Below are 12,674 nucleotides of genomic sequence, written 5' to 3' on the forward strand. Positions count from 1 at the left end.
CTTAATTGCGCCCGGGGTTCTGGAGCTGAGTGGTACATTAAATGCACGTATAATCCAGGATTGGTGTGGGCCTTAATTGCGCCTGGGGTCCTGAGATTAGCTACGCCTTAATCGTGCACAGATTGGCGTGGCGTGGTTTTTTGTTTTAAAGGAAACAGAAGTAGAAGAGATATATATATATACAGTGCCTTGCGAAAGTATTCGGCCCCCTTGAACTTTTCAACCTTTTGCCACATTTCAGGCTTCAAACATAAAGATATAAATTTTTTATTTTATGTGAAGAATCACCAACAAGTGGGACACAATTGTGAAGTGGAACGAAATCTATTGGATTTTTGAAACTTTTTTAACTAATAAAAAAATGAAAAGTGGGGCGTGCAAAATTATTCGGCCCCTTTGCTTTCAGTGCAGCAAACTCACTCCAGAAGTTCAGCGAGGATCTCTGAATGATCCAATGTTGTCCTAAATGACTGATGGTGATAAATAGAATCCACCTGTGTGTAATCAAGTCTCTGTATAAATGCACCTGCTCTGTGATAGTCTCAAGGTTCTGTTGAAAGCGCAGAGAGCATCATGAAGACCAAGGAACACACCAGGCAGGTCCGTAATACTGTTGTGGAGAAGTTTAAAGCCGGATTTGGATACAAAAAGATTTCCCAAGCTTCAAACATCCCAAGGAGCACTGTGCAAGCGATCATCTTGAAATGGAAGGAGTATCAGACCACTGCAAATCTACCAAGACCTGGCCGTCCCTCTAAACTTTCAGCTCAGACAAGGAGAAGACTGATCAGAGATGCAGCCAAGAGGCCCATGATCACTCTGGATGAACTGCAGAGATCTACAGCTGAGGTGGGAGAGTCTGTCCATAGGACAACAATCAGTCTTACACTGCACAAATCTGGCCTTTATGGAAGAGTGGCAAGAAGAAAGCCATTTCTCAAAGATATCCATAAAAAGTCTCGTCTAAAGTTTGCCACAAGCCACCTGGGAGACACCCCAAACATGTGGAAGAAGGTGCTCTGGTCAGATGAAACCAAAATCGAACTTTTTGGCCACAATGCAAAACGATATGTTTGGCGTAAAAGCAACACAGCTCATCACCCTCAACACACCATCCCCACTGTCAAACATGGTGGTGGCAGCATCATGGTTTGGGCCTGCTTTTCTTCAGCAGGGACAGGGAAGATGGTTAAAATTGAGGGGAAGATGGATGCAGCCAAATACAGGACCATTCTGGATGAAAACCTGTTGGAGTCTGCAAAAGACCTGAAACTGGGACGGAGATTTATCTTCCAACAAGACAATGATCCCAAACATACAGCAAAATCTACAAAGGAATGGTTCACAAATAAACGTATCCAGGTGTTTGAATGGCCAAGTCAAAGTCCAGACCTGAATCCAATCGAGAATCTGTGGAAAGAGCTGAAAACTGCTGTTCACAAACGCTCTCCATCCAACCTCACTGAGCTTGAGCTGTTTTGCAAGGAAGAATGGGCAAGAATTTCAGTCTCTCGATGTGCAAAACTGATAGAGACATACCCCAAGCGACTTGCAGCTGTAATCGCAGCAAAAGGTGGCTCTACAAAGTATTAACGCAAGGGGGCCGAATAATTTTGCACGCCCCACTTTTCATTTTTTTATTAGTTAAAAAAGTTTCAAAAATCCAATAGATTTCGTTCCACTTCACAATTGTGTCCCACTTGTTGGTGATTCTTCACATAAAATAAAAAATTTATATCTTTATGTTTGAAGCCTGAAATGTGGCAAAAGGTTGAAAAGTTCAAGGGGGCCGAATACTTTCGCAAGGCACTGTATGTATGTTTTTGGTGTTTTCCTTGTTTGTAAATAAATATACACATGCACTACAATAACATAAACACACATCATAATAAAAGAGCAAAGCATTAAGTAGCAGGATTTAAAGGACGTTGAGACCCAAGAATCGCCCTGATTGAGATCAGTGTGTAAGTCCACCCCGGGGCAAAAGCAGCGATGCTGGCGTTCTGGGGATGGTGAATTAATGATCAAGAAAGGGGGTTTTCGAGGTCTCGTTCCTTACCTGTGAACAGTGCAGTGTAAGTCCTCTCTAAAGTCACTGAGAGGCATTTAGATCTGGAGGTAACAGACGCCCTTAGCTGAATGAGTGCAGTAATGCACAGGTTTTTCCAAGTGAAAACATCCTCCTGCTGAATGAGCTGTTACCTCACACACGACAAAAGTAAATCTTAAAGAAACCAAACATGTGTGCTAATTGGGTGTTTGAGAAAGTGGTGGAAGTATCTGATTACATATCGGAAAAGTGTAAGTTAACTGAAAGGGAAGAAAAATATAGGAAGAAGCTGAGTCTGTCAGATGGAGTTTGGGGCGAAGATGCCTGTAAAAAAGCGTATGAACATTGGAACAAAAACAAAGATTTAGCTGCAGGCCTGGTGATCGGCCGACACCTGAGGTGGCAGATTAGCATGAAGGAGAAATCAGAATGGGATAAAAAAGAGAAGGAGTTCACAGAAAAAATAAAAGCGTTAAATGAGAGGAAAGATAATTTATTCGTGGCAAAAGAGGTACTAGAAAAAAAGCTAAAAGAGGCAGTACAGGAGAATGAGAAACTAAAGAAGGAATTAACTCCTGGTCACGCTGCACTGGTTAATGTGCTACAGCCGGCGACTAAGTTATATCCTGCTCTCCCACAGGGGAACAAACAGGCAGGAAACGAAAATAATTGGGATCAATTCCCACAGTGGCCATATGGAGAAGGGGGGTCTGATTGGGATAACACTTGGTATGAGTGTGATAAAGACGGATCAGGGTCTCCCCTGTTAGAGGGAGGGTGCCCGCAGATCTGTACTCTCACTCGAAGTGGGAAAGGACTTGATGTAGCAGGGGCTGGCGCCGTTGATGACAGGGCCACTCTAACTCCGTCTCTCACCCCACCGAGGGGGTCCGTTCTCGCACATACCTTCCCTGAACCCCCAATACGATCAAATCCAAAACCGGAGGATATTGACCAGTGGGCTAGAGAAGTACCGCACCCAAAATTAGGGATGCAGCGAACCTGGAGTGCGCTTCAGGAATTAAAAGATACTTATGGTATCTCCCCCCTGACTGCCACTATGATCCTCAGAAGGACAGGGGAAAAGCGTGTTGGAGAACTTAAACGATTGTGTGAGGATAACGGCAGGGGAGGGCGATGGGAATGGGTTTGGCGATAGCTTAAACAAAATTATCCACCAAAGACAGATTGGAAAAAGATATCTGCGTGTCAGCAAAAAGAAAGCAAGGATGTGGCTGACTTCACTGACCGCTTCGTCACACTGGCTGGAATGCTCAGGACTAAGTGACGAAGATGATGTGAATAGCGATGCCTCTGCTGTGATTAAACAAATTTATTTGGGCGGTCTTAAGCCTGATATAGCCAAAGCCCTTCAGTTAAAAGAGCCCGAAATAGGGCAAGTTACGACCAAACAATTTGAGGAAATAGTTAAAATGGCACGGCAAATCGAGAGAAATATGTATGCTAAGGTGCGGGCAATACAAACAGGGTGGACACCCCCCATACTGAAGGGTGGAGCTGGCCCTGACACCCGACTAAATCCAAAAGGCGAAATTACAACTCGGTGCCATTATTGTAAATATTTCGGACATTGGCAAAAGAATTGCAAAAAGCGATTAGCCAGTGAGGGCAGGATTGGAAGATACCGAGATCCCCCTTTCAATCCCTCGAATCGAGAGGGGCAAAAAAACCTGTTGTCACAATTACAGGATTTGAGCGAAGCAGACAAACGCGCTATCAGGGAGCTTTTAAACTAGGACTCCCCCTAGTGGCCTCCCTACGCCTATCTCAGGAACTGAATGAAAAAGAGCTCAAATTACAATACACGATTAATGGGATTCAAATGTCACTTTTATGGGACACTGGGGCTCAATTATCTTGTTTATCTGAACAGTCAGCCAAACGGTGTGGTGTCATGTTCAAAGGGAGGGAGCTGGAGGCCACTGGTGTAGGGGGCAATCGAATAACACTCAGAGAAACTCAAGAACTCAAGATTAGACTAGGAGATGGGGAGGTAACATTTAATGCTGTCATGTGGGTAGGATCTACCCCAGATCTGTTGGGATGGGATGCTCTGAAATACCTACAAGGGGTTACATTAACCGTACATGAGGAGAGGGTGGAGGTAAACATCTGGTCCCTCCAAAAAGACGAACTAAAAGGGCATTCAATTTGGACTATGGATAAGGACGAATGCGGGCTTCTGGATATGGAACCCGCCACATTTACTGGGAAATCCCCGCCATACACAAAACCATATAAAATCAACAAAGAGGCGGAGGAAGGGGTTCGACCAGTAATACAAAAACTATTGGCTCAAGGCATTGTACGAAAAACACATAGTACAAGCTACAGTCCAATATGGCCCGTAAAGAAAGCCAGCGGAGCATGGCGATTCACAGTTGATTACTCAAAAGCTAATCAACACATCAACCGTCTCACTCCCTTGGTAGCAGACCCCTCTGCTATTTTTCAACTACTGACCCCTGAGCACCAGGTGTTTTCAGTAATTGACATGGCTAATGGGTTCTGGTCTGTTCCTCTACACCCAGAGATACAAGATTGGTTCACTTTTGTTGTAGATGGAGAACAATATACTTGGACCAGGTTACCACAGGGGTTTCATAACAGCCCCACCGTGTATCACATGGCACTTCGGAGGCATCTCTGGGAGCTGCCTCAAGTGTCCTCCGTCATTATCCAATATGTGGATGATATTTTAATCGCGTCTCCTGACGAGGAAACCCACAAGAAGTACCTCCAAATTATTCTCGACCATTTGGTTAAAAAAGGACACAAGACTAGTTATAGCAAAGCACAGTTATGCCTAGACACCGTAATTTACTTGGGACAGAAGATTAGTCAGGGAAAAAGGGAATTGACAGAAGATCAGGCCCAGGCAATCCGAACACACCCTAGTCCCAATACGATGAGAGAGCTCCGATCATTTCTGGGTCTGTGCAATTTCAATAGAAATTGGGTTGATGCTTTTTCAGAAAGGGCCAAACCACTTACAGACCTATTAAAGGGGGGAGGGAGGTCTCTTGATCCTATTGCTTGGAGTCCTGAAGCTGAACACGCTTTTAATGATTTAAAACAAGCTCTGTTACAGGCTCCTGCATTGGGGTTTCCTCAGACAGATCAACCATTCTACCTCTACGTAAGTGAAAAGAATGGATTTTGGACAGCTGTACTAACACAGGAACATGGGGGTAGGTACCGCCCGGTAGGGTATTACTCTGGATCCTTGGACGAGGTAGCCAGGGGCTGGGGACCATGTCTATGAGCCGTTCAGGCCGTCTGTCTAGCAGTACAGGCAGTCAATAACATAGTGCTAGATCAACAACTGATTGTTCGATGCCCACATGCGGTACACACCCTCATGTCCCTGAATCGGGTCAGTCAGGTTAATGCGATACGATGGAGCAAGTGGCAGGTCTTGTTAGAGGCTCCAAATATTACCATTGAACGTGAAGGAGCTCTAAATCCAGCCACATTGTTACCTGACCCATCAGAAGCCTATATGTTAGAACACAGCTGTGATGTTTGGGCAATGGGAGAAGATGAGGGCATCAAAATAGCCGAGCAACCACTAAGGAATGAAGACCTCATCCTCTTCACTGATGGAACTTCATTCATAAATTCTAGTGGGGAGAGGAAAGCGGGTTGGGCTGTGACTACAGAACATGATATCCAATGTGGGGGAAGATTTGAGGTACCCACGTCAGCACAGTGAGCTGAACTGAAAGCTTTGGTGGAAGCCTGTAAATTAGCAAAAGGCAAGACCACCACAATATACACAGACTCACGATATGCATTTGGAGTATGCCATGACTTTGGAAGGTTATGGAGTAATAGGGATTTTTTAACCTCTGCTGGCACTCCGGTAAAGAATGCAGATCTGGTGTCTGAGCTGCTTCCGGCTCTCCAACTCCCAAAGCAGGTAGCTGTAGTCAAATGTAAGGGCCACAGCAGAGAGGACACTCCCAAAGCCAGGGGCAATAAGCTGGCAGACTGGACAGCACGTCAAGCTGCCCTGGGGCAATGGGAGGAGTGGTCTATAGAAAAACCTCTTCAGATTATTTCAGTTTGCACAGTGAACATACAGGCACTCCGGACGGAACAGCTCAGCGAGCTCCAGGCCCAGGCCCCAAGGACTGAGAAATGGACCTGGATGGAACGCAATGTGGGGCTGCAGAAGGATGGGACCTGGAGGTGCCAGCGTACAGGCAGACCCGCCTGTCCCAAGCAACTAATGCCCTACCTAGCACAGCAAATACACTCCACAGGGCACCCAGGTGTTAGCCAAATGACTCGACGCTTTGCTCAGAGCTGGGTGGGCACAGGCTTCACACCCTTCGCAGCTGATGTGGTACAACGCTGTGGAGAGTGCCAAAAAGCCTCTGGAGCACCGCCGGCTCCTAATCTTCGACGTCCTGCACCCAAGGGGCCCTTTAGACACTGGCAAATAGACTATTGTTCACTGCCACCCTGTAAAGGGAAAACAGGCCTCCTAGTGATGGTGGACCAGTTTTCTAGATGGGTGGAGGCTGTCCCTTTCAAACGAGAGACTGCGCAGACAACTGCCAAATATCTTGTGACAGAAGTAATTCCCCGATGGGGACTCCCGTGTCGCATAGACTCAGACCAGGGCACACATTTTACTGGAAAAGTGTGTCAGGTGGTGGCAGACCTACTAGGGATCAAATGGGACCTGCATTGCCCTCATCACCCGCAGTCCTCCGGCATGGTGGAACGGGTGAACCGGACTTTGAAAGCTAAATTGACAAAGTACCACCTGGGAGGGATCCCCTGGGTGGATGCATTGCCCGCAATACTGTGCAGCATCCGGGCTGGGACAAATCGAATAGTGGGGCTGAGCCCGTTTGAGGTGATCACGGGGCGTCCCATGAGACTGAGTGACTCTCCAGGACATGACAGAGTAGGCTTGAGTATACTAACTGATTCTCTGTTACAGTATTGCAAGTTGCTGACAGAGGCCACCCAAGGAGCCTGCGAGCAGGTCCTGGAGGCGTGGGGACCACCACCTGAAGGAGGGCACGACTTCATCCCAGGAGAGTGGGTGTGGATCAGGAAATTTCCTTCACAGGTTCTCCAGCCCAGGTGGGACGGACCCTACCAGATCCTGTTGACAACCGAGTCTGCGGTTCGAGTGGAAGGAAAAGATCGCTGGATCCACGCGTCACACTGCCGACGAGCCTCATCCCCATTTACAGACTCAGAATGAAATCATTTCTGTCAATAACGATAATTGTTGCTGTAGGACTATGTTCCGCAGGGATTAATGATCATCTCTCCCACAAAGGAGAACATGGAATTAATTCCTTTTTAGGCCTCTCCTATCTGACAGCTAAGAAAACCAACCAAAGTGCCTGCTGGGTGTGTGCCGCATTACCCAGATATGTACAGGGAGGACTTCCTATGGGGGCCATTCCTTGGCATCTCGAGGAAGTCATAGGCATGATCATTTGGAGGGATAATTTAGGAGATTTTAATATGACAAACTATGGGGGTTGCCATAACACGACTTTAACCTGCACAACATTACAATATCTACAGGAGCGAGGCTTAGAGCCCACGAGTTTCACAGGCTCTTACGCTCCTAAATATAACAGAAGCCATACACCACCATACCTGACTCTAAATAAGGAACGTGAGGGAAACATATGTTTTCAGCACACTAATGGTCTGCACTTGGTTGGATGGAGTCATTGCAACCTTACCATTGCTGCAAATATATCCACCTCTACCTTCCAAATTCCAGGATGGGATCGGCACACCCCACAATTCGGTATAAGCTTCTTATTTTCAGAGGCATGGGGAGCGCCAAACGGAACATATTTCATTTGTGGAAAACGAGCCTACCCGTGGTTGCCAGCCCAGTGGTCTGGCTCATGTTATTTAGGATATGTGGTTCCTCATATCCGTGTTCAAACCCACAGCCCCTTCGGACCTAACCACAGACCACAAAGAAAATTGGCTGATTGGGAATATTATCTGGGTATAATATTTCCACAAGCCGGCATGAACTTTCTGAGTCGAGAGTTAATTCAAATGGCCTCGACTTTAGAAGAATTAGCAAACTCTACCTCATCTAGTCTGAAGGCTGTTAATGATGAGATGGTAGCCCTCAGAACAGTGGCCATGCAGAACCGACTAGCTTTAGATTATGTACTGGCAGCCCAAGGAGGAACTTGTGCAGTAATTGGCACTGAATGCTGCACATATATTCCTGATAATTCTGAGCACATCTCAGATCTGGCCCAACACATTTACAATGAGGGACAGAAATATCAGGACTATTATACTGAAAATTGGGGAATTGGGTCTTGGGTAAAGTCTGTGTTTGGGGCCTGGGGTGGAACCTTTTTACAGTGTTTATTTGTAGGAATAGTATTGTTTATATGTATAATTGTAATCATCATGTGCACAAAAACATGTATCACATCTTGCTATAACCGTGGAACATACAATGTCATGGCAATACATACCTGTTCGCCAAGAAAGGAAAGATCTGCCTTGACATTGTATGTATAAAAATAGGCTACACTGACGTATGCCATATTTTATAAGGGGGAATGAAGAAAGATGTGAAGACGGGGGTTTGAATTTAATCCTTTCTGTAGGGGGTTTAGACTTCTAAGTCACAAGCTGGGGTTTATGGCAGGAAAGGGGGTTAACTGATAAGGATTGCAGATGCAAGCTAGGAACCCCCCTGGGTGTAATCTTAAACTGACCATTTGTCCAGAACATCGTAAACTGGCCAAATACCATGAACCCCCCTCTTTATCATCAGACCGAGTGACGTCAGAAACGGAGAAGAAGACACTATATAACCCAAAAGTTTGTAACAGTACGGGGAACAATACTTCGGTTTTGTTGTTTCTTGCGGGAAACAAGACTTCGGCTTTATTGTTCCTTGCATGCAATAAACTCATCTGTTTTACTTCATCTCGGATGAAGAACCTTATTCGTTCTGTTACAACAACGGTATGCCCTTATAACATCCGTGACAGTAGTTCCAACGCTGTGCTGCCCTTTTAATTAACATTGGCTGTAACAATGTGTTGTTTTTGTCTCTTAAAGGGTCTGCTCCTTTACTCCGTCTTGCCAGTGTCGTATAGAATTGAGTACCCATAAAATCTGAGACCCCTTTCAAAGTCTGCATGTGCAGTGGACATAAGAGGCTTGGCGCGTGTCGCAATTGTTGCCCTATCTACTAAGCCCATCCTCCAAGTTTGCACTTCTGTGATGTAGTCTCACAGGCCTGAGAGACATAGATTTTACACATGTAATTACTTGTAAGCCAACAAACCTTTTCTGAGTGGTCTAAGGCTCTGTGTTAAGGTTGCAGTCCCCCTGAAAGCTGGGGTTATAGTCCTGACGTTATACTTCAACTAATTCTCAGTAAATAGATCTTGCAGTACTCTGAGTGCCAGCTAGCTATGGAACAAGTGCGCTATAAAGACAGAAATTACACATTGTTTGTGAGGCTGTGTGCTCCTGTATGGTCTAGTGGTTAGGATTCTGGATTTTCACCCAGGTGGCCTGGGTTAAACTCCCAATAAGGGAAACTTTTCTCTTCCCTTATGTTTTCCAAATAAGCAGGCTAGTGTAGAAAAGAGCCCCGTTAAGCACTGTCAGGAGAGCTAAACTTTTGATAAAAGAGATCGCTTGTTTCCTCCTGCTTTCGAACTGAAACCCTTCAGTGTGTTAAGAGAACGTGACAATCACTACACTGCACAAGGTGGGGAGGAGTGACTTGCAGAGGAAAGGACTCAATCCAGGAAAATATTTCCACATTCTGGAGAGGAGATTTTTTCCATTCCCCCACTTTTGCAGCCTGACCTCCTCTATTTCTAGAGATCTGTAGAATGTGGAGAAAACGTTTGAAGTTGTTACTGCTACCTCCCCTCGCTTTGAACAATGTGTGGAGTTGTTTGAGTCAAAAAGAACGATAGTTCAGGCCCATGGGAAGATCCACATTCAACTGTGCATGTTGTTTTGTTCTCAGAGTTTGCAAAGATGGAGGACATTCGCACCTGGCTAAGCCAGTATTCTATAGTCCTTCATGGAACTGAGTTCAGAGGTGCTGACGGAATAAAAACAGGAGGTTGAGGAACACGGGGGTGTTCAAAGGCATTGAGGTTCCAGTCAAGGGAGCAGGTAGCCTGGCCCTGTCCATTATTAGAGCACTATAACCTAAAGAGATGGTTTCATATATATTGTTTTGGGTATATTTATTTATAAATAGTTTCCTATTTTGTGATTCTTTGTATTTGTTTGTGAAATTATTAAAAATAAATGGAAGGTTTTTCTGAAGTCAGAAAGCCAATTTATTTGGTGGAAAAACAGATTGGTGAAGCTCCAACAAATAAATCCAGTTTATTTGTTTACATTTTTTTCTGAAACAACTGAATTAGATGAAGTGTGCTAATATGCAACCTAACACCAGTGTGAATAACTAGAAGAGGGGAGCAGCGCTATTCCAGACCATGGGAACTTTGTGATTGGCTGGCCCAGATCTAGAATTTGCATATCAGATTTGGAAATATAACACTAAATTTAGTGGATTTAATTTACACTCAAGAGTCACCTACTGTGTATTGCCACTTCATTTTTTTTATGAGTAGCTGTGATTACCAGTTGACAGCTTTTATTTGTTTAATTTTAAATTGTTTTGTATTATCACCCTGAATAGCCTGTACTCGAGGTTTGGTAGGGTATATGTGTTTTTGTTCTCCAACTGGATTTTTTGCTCTTAGTATTTGTCTAGAAGGCTTCTGAAGTCAGAAAGCCTGTTTTCTGGTAAAAAAAATAGATGTGTTTAACAATAATTTTCAAACAATTTATGGGACTTTTATGAATAAAAAGATCTTGTATGATAGTTTCAAGAACACTGCTGTTGTCAGCTGACTTTTAGTGAAGCTCTTTCCTCTGGCCACCTGCACAGAATTTTTTGTGCCTTTAATTTCAAGATGTAAAACCTAACAGTTGCGTTTGTTCATGTATATTTCTGAAACTGTTAAATGAACTACTGTGTGTAAATCTGCAAATGTTGTTTGATGCTGGATAAGCAAAGTACTTTCTGATTGGTTAGCCAGATATCATATTTACATACACCATTTGAAACAAAACCATGTGGTCTCTTTCTTATATGCACTGAACGTTACAACCACATTCTTCTACATCTTCTTTATGAGCAGGTTAGTTTGAAAGCCATTTTACACGTTTTGTGTTAATTTTGAAATGCTCTTACATTCTCACCCTAACTGGCCTGAAATCTTGTGTTAGAAGGTTCACAAGCTTATCTCTCAAACTACAATCTAATGGTTGTATTTACATTCCAGGTCATTTGTTTACATTTTTTAACAATAACAAGAAGAGGAGAGCAGCTCCATTCCAGACCATGCCAGCTTTGTGATTGGCTGAGCCAGATGTCTCATTTGCATATCAGATTTGGAAGAATAACACTAAACTCTCTTCTTGCATGGATTTAATTTACACCCAAATATCACCTACTGTGTATTGCCACTTCAGTTTTTTATGAGTAGTTAGGATTACCTGTTGACAGGTTGACAGGTTTTATTTGTTTAATTTTAAATGGTCTTGTATTATCACCCTGAATCGCCTGTACTCAAAGTTTGGTAAGGTACATGTGTTTTTGTTTCCTTCAGGAAGTGGAATTTTTGCTCTTTTAGTATTTGTTTAGACGGTTTTCTGAAGTCAGAAAGCCTAGTGTTTTGGTGAAAAACAAACATCTGTATTAATATTTTTCAAACAATATAAATAGGGTCTTGCATTTGGATATCTTGATATAGCTGTGTGCTTCTGTAGTATTCCTGGTATTTGACTGTGGTTATTTGACTGTCTCCTTCCTGAAAACCTCCATGTTATATGCTGAATAAGATGCAGTCTGATTGGCTAAGAGGCTGATTGATGATGTCATACGGAACAGTGCTGTAATGGTGGGCCAATGGGGAAGGGAGAACAATCAAAGGTCAGCAGTGTGGAACATAACAAAAAAAACCACACACAGACCACACACTGGGACGTAACAATCACATTCATCACACATGCGCAAGATCCCCTGTTTGAAATCAGGCAGAAACAGGTGTCTTTTTATCCGCTCAAGTTTTGTACTTCTGCCAGTGTTTTATGGATCTTGTTTCTCTTATTGCAAGAACACGCATTTACCGCGTCATTCATGATTACGCCAAACAGCCAGAAGATCATGGCACCTTTCAGATAGTCATTCCTCTGCTTCCTAAATATCCCTATAGACAGGCCATTTCAGCAGAACTGACAAACGTGCCAAAGCAACCTGATAAGACCAGGTCCTTGGAGTCACTTCTCAGTCAGTTACTGCTGCCGAAATGCGAGCCCTTCCTCCAGCCTGAAGAAGTTGATCCTACATTACTCATATGGAAAATGTATCTACCAGACCTCAGAGAGCTGAGCTGGATCACTTCCCTTCTGAATGACATCTCAGTAACACGCTACCACTCCTCTTTGTGCACTCATGCTGGAACAGTGGGTGGCTAATGCAGACAGCATTATTATTTATACTTACTCATCAAAAGAGGATTGCTGAGAAAAACGT

At 44.0% G+C, this 12,674-nt stretch overlaps 1 non-coding gene across 1 annotated transcript; it reads left to right on the top strand.

Moving 5' to 3' along the window:
• The first annotated feature begins 11,752 nt into the window (after positions 1 to 11,752).
• LOC148666290 (U7 small nuclear RNA) lies at positions 11,753 to 11,810 on the top strand. Its single transcript, XR_015939054.1, has one exon. It is a non-coding gene; the product is annotated as a U7 small nuclear RNA (small nuclear RNA).
• Positions 11,811 to 12,674: the final 864 nt, after the last annotated feature.

The sequence above is a fragment of the Lepisosteus platostomus genome, chromosome 5 (genome assembly GCF_059453375.1).
Source record: "Lepisosteus platostomus isolate fLepPlt1 chromosome 5, fLepPlt1.hap1, whole genome shotgun sequence".
NCBI classification, from domain to species: Eukaryota; Metazoa; Chordata; class Actinopteri; order Semionotiformes; family Lepisosteidae; genus Lepisosteus; species Lepisosteus platostomus.